General features: G+C 39.5%; 1 pseudogene; it reads right to left on the bottom strand.

Annotated features, from left to right (window-relative positions):
* Window positions 1-7,766: 7,766 nt before the first annotated feature.
* Window positions 7,767-9,283, bottom strand: LOC109499852 (annotated as a pseudogene).
* Window positions 9,284-12,168: the final 2,885 nt, after the last annotated feature.

Below are 12,168 nucleotides of genomic sequence, written 5' to 3'. Positions count from 1 at the left end.
TATGTTAGGCCCTCTCGTAACTGATGCTTTTCTGGTGGTGCTGAGAGCGTTGGCCCCAAATCTAATCTAATCTGCCTTCCAATATAAGGAAGGAGCTAGACATTCAACAAGCAAGTATGCAGGCAAAAATACACAGTTACAGTTGTGGTGAGTGTATACAGAGGAAAAGAAGGAGTCGTAGGAAGAGAACAGGGAGGGAAATTGAATTAGACTGGGCGGTGGGGGGAAGGGGTGAAGGGAGAGACAGGGTCAGGAAGTTCTAGCTTTTCAGCGGGATCTGAAGAATCAGAATTAGCCTAGTGGGGAACTGAGTATCGCATACCCCAGACATTGGGAGCAGCACGCCGAGTGTCCCGAGACAAGAGAGAGAGAGCAGTGCATTTGAGAAAAGGAAAGAGTTGGAGCCCACCGAGCAAGACACCAGAAGGAGCTGGAGAGAAGGGCAATTGAACGCTATTATCAACTGAGAAGGTAGAAACCGGAAGTAACATGACATGATTCACATTTTAAAATGCTGCTGTGTGGTGAACAAATTGTTGAGAGGCAGGAATGAAAGCAGCGAGATCAGTTAGGGGATGTGACATTTTACAAAACAGCCTGCAAGTTTGTGACCTTGCTCCCATCGAGAAGTGGTGTCTTCGTCCTCCCCCTTGGATCCGAGTGGGCTCATGGCTGCTTCAAACAAAATACAACAGAACTGACACCTAGAGGACTCTTAACTGGGTCATAAAAGACCATTCAGATGCACTGCGGGGAAACCCAGCTGCCATGTCTGACTGTCCTGTAACTGCCCAGCTCGAGAGGCTTATGTAGACACTTCTGTTGCTAGTCCTAGCTGAACCCAGTCTTCCGGGCACCCTCCGCACCCCCAAGGGACCAGAGAGGGGAGTCCAGCTATCTTGTACCCTCTGGCCCAGCCCATGTTCCAATGAATGCCATTCAGTGACTTCAGTTGTTTCCTTGAGGAGCAGAAGAGTGGCCCAGCTCAGCTCTATGGGCACCCCCAGACCCTTCTCAGATTCTGATAATCTACTTTGAGGCTCCTCCAGATGGGGGCTGGGGGACACACATCGGCCTGCCTCACCTGATAGTTTTGTGGATCAATCTCTTCAGAAAGAAGGTGAAGGAAGGGAATAAGATGAGCAAAAAAACAAAATTGGAGTCTCATCGCTGCCACTGTTAGTAGTGCCTGATTTAAGGCACATTATTTAACCTCATTACTCCTTGGTTACCTAATTCATAAAATGGGGATGATGATACAATTGTGCTGATCTCATGGGTCCGTTGAGAGAATGACAGAAGAGAATGCATACAAAGTGCTCAAAGAGTGCCTGGCATATTTTAAGTGCCTAGTTTATATTACTTATTATTAATGCCTAAATTCTATTCCATAGATCAGAACAAAATTTGGCAAGTGAGACTACTCCGTGGTTTCTGAGTTGGCTTAATTTCTCAATATTATACCAGTGTCAAGATTCACTGTTGCTAGAACTAATACTTTTAAAAAGTAAGTATGTCATGATTTGGAAATTTGATATCACAGAAATATACCATGATAGGTTAAAATAACCTTGTCTCCAAACACTTTCCAGGTACAAAAATAAACAACTAGAACTATACATGGGAACGGAAGACAAGATTTAGTGAATGAAGATATGAAAGTGCTTTGAAAGCAAGCTGGGAGGTTTCGATGACAACCTTTTGGCCATTCGGTATCACCATCCCCAAGGATACCGGCTCCAGTGTACCTTAAATATACATGACAAACACAGCTCAGGAGAAGGAAATGTCCCATCCCTTCTCCTTCTTTGGTCATAAGTGTGGAGACTAACTAATCTTCTTGTGTCATTCTCTCCAAGAGAGAATGGTGCTTGGAAATGTGAATAATGTGTGGAATTGTAAATTTTTATAGTGTTTTTGAGGCTGATTAAAAAAAGAATCATTGGCAAACCTTAAAGACTTAGTTCCCAGATGTTCATTTTAGTTAACATTTTATAACTTTCAGATAACGGAGGGAAAGCTCGAGGTAAAAAAAAAAAAAGTCCCCACAAAGAAGCAAACTTTGAGATTCCCGGTGTTTTATTTTCGACTAGAATCTTAAAGAAATCCAGAAGGACACGTGCTGAAGATCTAGAACCTGTTGTGGGGCGGGCCCGATGAAGACTTGCCACAGAACAAAAGGAAATGGCGGGTTACTGACCTGCCCTTCGGAGAGGTTCCAGAGCAATCTTCGGGGATTGCCCTATGGTTAGTCAATCTGAATCTCCCTTAGAACAAGCTGAAAACCCAGAACAAAGCACAGGATCAAAATCTAAACCTGTGTCTCCCATAGTCTGTTTTGCAAAACACTAGTTCCATGGTATATGCATAGTTGATAAAATAAGAAGCATGTTCCTTTCTCAAATAGTTTGGGGAAGCTTTTAGATTAAATGTTGACAAATGTATTTGCAGGAGCACCTGACCGGAACCTTGAATGTGAAGCTGTGCTTGGTGATCTCCCAAACAGAGGTACCATGTTCACACTTCTCTAACTAGTGTCCTCAGAGATTCCTCATGGAAAAAAAGTGTCCCATGGTCCATAAAGTAGAGAAATATGTGTCAGTGGGCTAGACACCTTCTCATCTTTGAATATCTTTCTTTTTCATCTCCTGTATTCAGCCCACTGGCATTGATTTGTTTCTTCCATCATATTTTTCAAATGTGTCCATTTAAAATCATATATTATTTTAACGTACGACTGGGTGGCACCTGGCTGGCTGTGGCACCTGTGTGGCTCGGTTGGTTAGGCATCCGGCTCCTGATTTAGGCTCAGGTCATGATCTCATTCACGATGGTGAGATCGTGCCCCACGTCAGGCTCCATGATGGGCAAGGAGCCTCAAGATTCTCTCTCTCTCTCTTCCTCTACCCTTCTCCCCAACCTGCACTCTCTCTCTCTCACAGTAAATAAATAAATAAATAAATAAATAAATAAAATCATATATTAACATTGAGCTTCTATTAAATACTAGGCATTTAAAAACCTTTATCATTTAGTTTTTGAAAAATTATGGATGCTAATTTCGCCTCTGTTTTCTAAGTAGAGACACTGAGGTGTAGAGAGATTGGGTACCTTGATCAGGGTCAACGGACTCATAAGTGATTGAGCTTTGATTCAAGTCTTTGAAGTACATGCTTTCCCCAGTAGCACATTTTAATTCTACTTCAATGACCTTCCTGATTTCCACCATGCACCACAGCAACAGCCTCCTTAGTTTGTCTTCCTTCCCGGCAGTCTCTTTCTGCTTCAATCCACCTAGCCCTGCTATATTCCTGCTGCCATATATTCCTGCTATATTCCTAATTTCTCTTACATGCATGTATCCCAAAGATCAAGGGCCCCAAAAGCCCTTATTTGAATCTGGCAGGGGAGGGAGCTGTGAGGGTCCAGTGGCTTCATGGAAACTTCACCCATGGAAAAAATGTTTCTGCTGCCATTAACACTTTCAAAGAAAAAAGATTATACATTATCAGGAGAAGGTGAGACAGTTAATAACTTTCTAGAGTATTTGAGTATGTGCCCTCAAGTCAAGTAGCATCTTGAGAGGAGCAGGATATGGAGAAGGAATGAGCTAATGGTCCGGTTATTGCCTGATTTCCCTCTTTGCCTGCTGCTCACCATGGGGAGGTAGGTCCTTCTCCCCTGCACAGGAGACCAGGTCTGGGAAACCTACCAACAATCCATGATGGAAACTGGAAAGGGAAGCTGATGTTTTGATTAAGCGAATATTTGAAATTATTTCATTCCAAAGAAAAATGTCCCAATTAAAGTGCCAAGCATTCAGTATTCACAAACAGAAAACAGATGCAACATGTGTTCAGTTTGAAACTGACTTGGGAATAACTCTCCCGAAACTGAATGTGGACATATTTAAACAATATAATTCATAACAGAGCTCTAGAAGGGTTTCGAAGAGGAGACAAAGGAGTACTATACACACATTTAGCTATCCCTAGAGTATGGGCATGTACCGAATGTAATAAATATATGTCTGCTATTTAGCTCTGCAATTTCCACATGCTTTTTACGTGACTGCATTACTGATTACATAAGACACTAAAATCTTTTTTAGGAATACATATAGTGGTAACGTTTTTAGAACCAAATTATAAAAATAATTAGCCAGTGGAAAAACTTTTTTTTCTACTTCTCAAGTTCAATATTTTCCTGAAAAAATTTTCTGCTTCCTGATTTGGAAAATGAACTTGGAGCCAAGATTTACTTTCTCTTAGAAAGGAAACTTCAATAAAGTTTTGTCATTCTTTGATCCTTTTAGAAAAACGAGGCTTATTACTCTTCAGAAAACAAAATTCTCCGATAACTTCTTGCATTCCTTTGGTATAAACGTGGGAGTACAAGACAGGATCATAGTTAAAAAAAATTATTCTCAGGACTGCTAAATTCTAACCAATCTTCCACCCAAGTGAATAAAAAGTTTTAGCAGGTCCATAAAATGCTTCCACATATTTCTAACCAGAAAGTTGATGGTGGATATCAGGTTGTAATATTTTGCAGTTAATATTGTCATCAGTATTTTCCATATGTTTTTTTGTTGTTTTCCTTGATTTACCAAATGAGATTTCTCAAATTTTTGATGTGTTGTTTTAGCTACAGTCCTCACATTCAAAATAAATTTACAGAGAATCTATTCAACAAATATATGTTGAATGCTTGCTATGTGCAAAACACTATACTGTGCTGTTTTGAACTTTCCATTTGAATTAAACTTTTATATTGGTTAACTTATGTGTTAATTTCATAGACTGATTTTAGAAGCAAATATTCAATTAGCTTTTCTTTATTCTAGTTCCTCACTAACCCACTTTACAACTGACTCTGTACCTGTGGCGTCGCAATTGATAAAAAAGAGTGGGTTTAATACGGTGTATTATGCATCCAATACAATTTTAAATTATTAATCTGATGCAAAAGTGGGGAATAAGATTAAAACGTTAAGTAAAAGTGGAAATATATAGATATAGTATGTGACCTAAGACAATATAAACATATATGTGACCAGCGAAGATATTATGATAGATTTCATTATTTGCCCCAATCCCCCCTCCCCACCCCACTTTCCCTCTATGCCATGCCATTTGGCAGTGCTCTCCCACAGTAGGCATACTTCTTATGGACTATTACTTAGGTTGTGTTTGATCTCTACTTTTGGTTTGGTCATGTGAATTGCCTTGGTCGATAGAATGAGGCAGAAGGGATAGCGTGCTAGCTCCAAAGTTAAGCCTCAAGGGATCTTGCATATTTCCACTTTCTCTCTTGTGTTCCTGCCACCCATGAGAAAGATAAGCCCAGGGCTAGCCAGGTGCCAGAAAAAGGAATTTAGACACATGGAAGTGGGTTGCCCCCGCTAAAGTAGTCGAACCAACCTATAGCTGGAGCCCAGCTCTTATCAGCTCTGTTTTCCAGGACTGCCATAATAGACTAGGGGGCTTCAACAACAGAAATTCGGTTTTTCACAGCCCTGAAGGCTGGAAGTCCAAGATCAAGGCTAGAAGTCTGGTAGGTTTGGTTTCTTCTGAGGCTTCTCTTCTTGGCTTGTAGCTTGTCTTTATGTTCACCTAGCATTCTCTTTTGAGGCATTCCTCTTTTGTAAGAACACCAATCATACTCGATTTGGCCCACCATAATGACCTCATTTTAACTTAGTTACTTCTTTAAAGAGCCTTTCTCCAAATACAGTCACACTCTGAGGAACTAGGTGTTAGGACTTTGACATATCATTTTTGGGGGGGATGCAAGTCAACCTGTGACATCAACCAAACTCAGCCTAGATCAGGCAATCCTCAGGTGTCAAAGAGATTCATCAGCTATTATAATAATAGATTAGCATTTTAAGGCAGTGAATTTTGGTGTGCTTTGTTTCAAAATATTAGCTTATCAGGGGCGCCCGGGTGGCTCAGTTGGTTGAGCGTCCGACTTTGGATCAGGTCATGATCTCACAGTTTGTGAGTTTGAGTCCCACATCAGACTCTTGGCAGTCAGCGCAGAGCCCATCTTGAATCCTCTGTCTCCCTCTCTCTCTGCCCCTCTCCCGCTCATTCTCTCTCTCTCTCTCTTTCTCAAAAATAAATAAATACATTAAAAAAATTAGCTAACCAGTACAACTTGCATGAAAAAATTTAAATAATTATTGATCATGAGATATGGGGTAAATCAAAAATATTTTAAGATTGTTGGGTCACCTAGGTGGCTCAGTTGGTTAAGCGTCAGACTTCGGCTCAGGTCATGATTTCCCGAGTCTGAGATGTGCTGACAGCTCCGAGCCTGGAGCCTGCTTCAAATTCTGTCTCCCTCTCTCTCTCTGCCCCTCCCCCACTTGTGCTCTCTCTTTCTCTCTCTCTCTCTCTCTCTCTCTCTCTCAAAAATAAACATTAAAAAACTTAAAAAAAAATGATTGTTGCTACATATTCTTTTAAATTGGCTGTATTTTTTTCTGTATATAAAGTAATACTTCTCCATTGTTATAAAAACAGAAAAGATAGTAATACATAAAATATAAAAACAAGAATCAGTTGTACTGTGCCCCCTTCCCCATCATGGTAGAAAACCAATGTTAAATACCTTTTAATTACTTTCCTATTTACAAACACAAACATATCCATACATATTTTTACACATACATCCACACATATTTTTACAAAATCGGGTATTGTATTATACATATTTTAAACTGCTTTTACTTTTTTTTTAATAAAATTTCCAAGGATAGTGTTCTGTTAATGTAAAGCTATATCATAATTTTAATGACTGCATAGTATACTCTTTTATCAATTACCAGAATTTGCTAACTTTTTATTGGCTATTATTTAGATTGCATTCATTTAAAAAAATTTTTTTTAATGTTTATTTTTGAGAGAGACAGAGACAGAGTGTGAGGTGGGGAGGGGGCAGAGAAAGGGAGACAGATTCTGAAGCAGGCTCCAGGCTCTGAGCTGTCAGCACAGAGCTCGACGCGGGGCTCAAACTCACGGACCACAAGATCATGACCTAAGCTGAAGTCGGGCACTTAACCGAGTGAGCCACCCAGGCGCCCCTAGATTGACATTCATTTTTTATCATTATTTTATTTTTTTCATTAAAAATAAAAGATGCAATAATGTTTCTTTCTAAAATGCCTTGAGATTTGGGGTTAAAAAAATAAAATACATGTGGAGACTATTACTAACTATAAGTTACCATAGGTTTTTCTGCCAACTTTACATAGATGGCTTTAACAAAGTATAAAGATGAAAATGTATTTGGCCTTGGTATAAAGGTCAGTGAATTTAAATAATGATGATGGTTACAGCAGAGCTGATAATTTCTTTAAAAATTTTTATAAATGGGGGCGCCTGGGTGGCGCAGTCGGTTAAGCGTCCGACTTCAGCCAGGTCACGATCTCGCTGTCCGTGAGTTCGAGCCCCGCGTCAGGCTCTGGGCTGATGGCTCAGAGCCTGGAGCCTGTTTCCGATTCTGTGTCTCCCTCTCTCTCTGTCCCTCCCCCGTTCATGCTCTGTCTCTCTCTGTCCCAAAAGTAAATAAACGTTGAAAAAAAAAATTAAAAAAATAAAATAAAATAAAAAAGAAAAAAAAGAAAAAAAAATTTTTATAAATGTATACTTTAATAAGAATATAAGCAAATAGGTAAGTTTGTGGAGAAGCTGACCAAGATACATATATTAGGAGATACAAGTGTCCATCTAAATCTTCTATATTTCCTTTTTTTTTTCTTACAGAATATTCAAGTTGTTTAATGTGTAATTTCTCATGTGCCATTTTGGAAGTCCTTTATTGTAAAGACCATTCTTTTGTCTGATTACAAACAGCAGCCACACTGTCAGTGATTGTTCTGGACCTCCAGGTTGGATAAATTCAATTCCTTCTCGAGACACAAGTTTCCTTCTGTATTTCTGACGTAATGTTTTTATTATTTCTGCAGTGTCTGGTGGACCCTGATGAATCAGCAAATCTGGTGATTTCCTGCTCTTAGAACGCTGTGAAATTGAAGAAGAGGGAGATGGGAGTCCTGCTGAGCTCAAAACTTCTGATACATTGAGTTTAGGATTGTCTCTTCTGTCAGGGAACCTTATTCATGGACTATGTGGTTTGACTACCTGAACAACTCTGCTGGCAGACGCCATCTTGATGCCCCTGATGGTTTCATTTTAAAACATTAATCCCACTGGTATCTACTGAATTACCTACGAAATGTGTGACACTTGCCTCCACACTACAGAAATGAAATGTGGCTTGAGATGTCTCCCTGCTGAAGAGGGAGCAGACAGGGATGGGTATAGGTGACCCTGAGGACTTGCCACCCGACATCCGCAAGGTTGCTTATGGGATGATGAAGGAAGTTCAATGTTAAGTGTTAGAAAGAAACATGTTTTCTACTTTTATAATTAAAAAACTGTTCTTAAGAGCAGGGCTTTTCTTCCTGGTGTTTCTTTCTGTGTAAGAAACAAGTAAAATTCTCACTTGCCTAACAGCAGGATATATTTAACAACCCTCAACATCCTTCTAAGGAAGAGCCTCCCAGGCAAATATTTTCTGTGAGGCTTCTGGGGTGGTTTCTTTCCCCCTTGGGCTTGGGCCAGCCATCTGTTAATTGTGGGTCTGGTTTCTTTCTTGCCTTCTGTCACCCCCAACTCAGTGGGCCTGGCCACAAAAGGAAGTCAACATTGACCACACAAAGACACCCTCTGTCGTCAACTCCACTGAGGCTGGCTGCACTGCTGGTATCATTTGTTCTGTACTTCAGGGGACCCTACGTCGGTTGGGACTCAGTGCCAAAGAATCTCTACTTCTGGAGAATGCGGTGGTGATGTCCTTGTGTAATTTCTCCTCCGGAATACAAGACCACTCACTGTATCAAGTACTGCACTTCTCAGAGGCATCTTTCTCTGCAAAATTGGGAACCTCATGGGAGGAAACAATATTTTTAGCTGAACGAACTGTTTGAATCTAGGTTAGTGTGATCCAAAATTGTACGAAATCCACGCCAGCCTATTTTCTTTGCCTCCATCAATAAATTTAGAAAGTGCAGATTAGTGTAACCGTATCAACTCTATTTTATTTAATGCTTTTAGCGGTGCTATGTGTTTTCCATATCAGGCTTCTGGGAAGCAAATATTCACACTGTCAGATAATGCAAATGACAAGTGTATTCGCCATATCCTTACCTCCGGATATACACTTGGTCAAAAGTTTGAGATGAAGAAGAATGAGACTGGGGACCAACAGGCATATATATGTTCAGTCAAGATGACAAAAATCTGGGCCAAGGTAGACATCAGATTTTATATTGAATGAGTTGTGAACAGATTAAATATGGGAAGAAGATAAGCTGGAGTCATAATAATATTAATATTATTAATGGTAATAATATTGGTAATTGGTATTGGTAATTTATTGGTAATAAAATTGGTAATAACAATGGTAATCACAATGACTGCTAGAGTTTATTGGAAGCTTTCTGTTTTCCAGGGTCATGCTAAGCACATTATATACTTACCTTGTTTCTCTTCCACAACAACTGATCTATTATGTTATATATAATATATTATATAGATATATCTATATTATTATTATTATATTATTATTATATTATTATATTAATAATATATATTATTATATAGTGTATATATAATATATAATTATATATTATAATATAATAATAATATATTATTATTATATATCTATTATTATATAATATTATATATATACATATATATACATATACATATATAATATATATATTATATAATATTATGTAATATTATATAATAATAGATATATATATTACATAGATATATCTATATATATCTATATATATCTAATATATTTATTATTATAGAAACAAATACTATTATTTTCATTATTATTTCTATTTTTGAGATGAGAAGATTGAGGTGCAAAGTAATTAATTAGCTTGTCCTATCACCTTAAGGGTAGAAAGTGACAGAGCTGAGATTTTTACCAGATCCTGGGCTCTTAATTACTGCACCATACTGCTTATGAGCACTTATCTTTCACTGTGCTTTTCTGCACTGCGCAGGCTATTATTACTATATAATAAGATACCCCTATAAAGACCTAAGGAAGGAAAAGGTTGCTCAGGGCTCCTTATCTGAAGAGAACCACCATTGCAGGGAGTTAAAACTCAGGCCAGCCAATGGGGTTTATTATACCCATTACGGCCATTGCTACATTTCCATGTCTAGATCTTTCTAAGCTCCTCATGACATAGGACTTTTAAGGAATTGCTTTGGGACCTTTGCACAGAGCTTCCTATCAGGGAAATGTACTCTGTGCGCAGTGTTTACTCTCTACAATGTAGGCCCTGGGCGTGGGGTGCTTGCGATGGTTTCTCTCTCCCTCTCTGTCTCTCTCAGAATCATTAATGACTTCACTCTCCATCCCTTCTATATAAATACCCCCAACCACCGTTCTCCCTAGGCCCACTCCTAAAGCTCCCTTTCCTTTTTAGCTCATCTCCACCTGGCTCATTCTTCAGGTGTCACTGGTGCCGGCTGCGGCATCTTCCACCTGTGCATCCAGCCTTCCGGACAAGCGTCATCCCTTTGATCCACAGATAATGCATGCTGTGATCCAGGCAGCCAGGGAGCTGGGACGAGAGGACAAAGACACGCTGGCACTCTTTTGCCTGCTCTTTCAAGTCTGCAGAAGCTGCCTTAGGAACATAGCAAGATATCCAACCAGTCATGAGGGACTGCGTGGTTTCTGTCAGGGCTTTCATGAAACGTCAAAGTGATGAATAGCTTTGACATGTCTTATTGATGTCATGTCCACGCTCCACTATATCCATGTTGGCTCTTCCACGGTGTGAATCTAACAGAGCATCTGGGGTAGGCCCAGCAATTAAATCCATCTCAGGCCTTCTCATTAAGGCCAGTGAGGTCTTCTGTTTTCATTAATTGTATTTTCATTAGTTGCGGGGGAGTCTTTCAAAATTCATTGTAATTTTGTCCTTCTGTGAATCTGGGGAGCAGGCAACTACAAGTACAAATTCTATGTTAATAACCCAAAGCTTTTAACAGTAATTGACTCTTCCTTTGTTGAGGGCCCCACAGGAAGATGGGCTTGGCTACCACACATTAGAAATAACATGGTGGTGTTGGGGCGCCTGGGTGGCTCAGTCGGTTGAGCGGCCGACTTCAGCTCAGGTCATGATCTCGCGGTCCGTGAGTTCAAGCCCCGCGTCAGGCTCTGTGCTGACAGCTCAGAGCCTGGAGCCTGTTTCAGATTCTGTGTCTCCCTCTCTCTGACCCTCCTCTGTTCATGTTCTGTCTCTCTCTGTCTCAAAAAATAAAAAATAAACGTTGGGAAAAAAAATAACTAACATGGTGAATGAAAAGGGAATTTTGAAGGTATGACTTCTTGCCCTTGGCCTAAATTTGCAAGCATGTCTACAGTCACATGTGGAAGCTTCAAATTTAAAATATTGTAAGAGAAATCCTCTACTCTGAAGACACAGCAATGTAATGGTTTCTTTCTCTCTCTCTCTCTTGCAGAATCATTAGTAACTTAATAAAATGTATAAGCTATTTTTCTATTGATTTCAAATATATGTCATTGTCCTAAATATGGGGCTTCATTTTTCTTTTAATAGGTTGATATACTACATAATACATTCATCTGGTTCAAAAATGAAAGATGTAAAACATGGTAACTTTCTTTCCTACTTTTGCTTCCCCAACTTTCTCTTCCCATCATGGCTAATCACTATTTTCAGTCCTTTGAATTGTTGCAGAGTTTTTAATGCGTACAAAGGCTACTACTAATGCATGTGCACACACACACGTAATCTTTAAGAACAAATAAGGCAAGATTCATTCACTCATATACCTAGTCATCCAACAAAGGGAGGCATCCTAATGTGTCTAAAAGCATGGACTTCAAGGTCAAACAGAAGACCCTGGTTTGAATTCTGGCCCCATTTCTTACTAGTCATTTAACCGATGAAGTCACAACACCTCTCAGTGCTTTCATCTCCACAGCACCACAGTGAGGACAAGAACACCTACTTACAGGTGGGTGACAATCAAATGCAAAGAAATATATAAAACAAATCTTAGTGCCCATTACATAATTAGTTTCCAGTCTTATTAT

Source organism: Felis catus, chromosome B2, assembly GCF_018350175.1.
Source record: "Felis catus isolate Fca126 chromosome B2, F.catus_Fca126_mat1.0, whole genome shotgun sequence".
In the NCBI taxonomy this organism is placed as follows: Eukaryota; Metazoa; Chordata; class Mammalia; order Carnivora; family Felidae; genus Felis; species Felis catus.
Note: the sequence above shows the minus strand (reverse complement) of the source record. Positions and strands in the feature narration are given on the sequence as shown.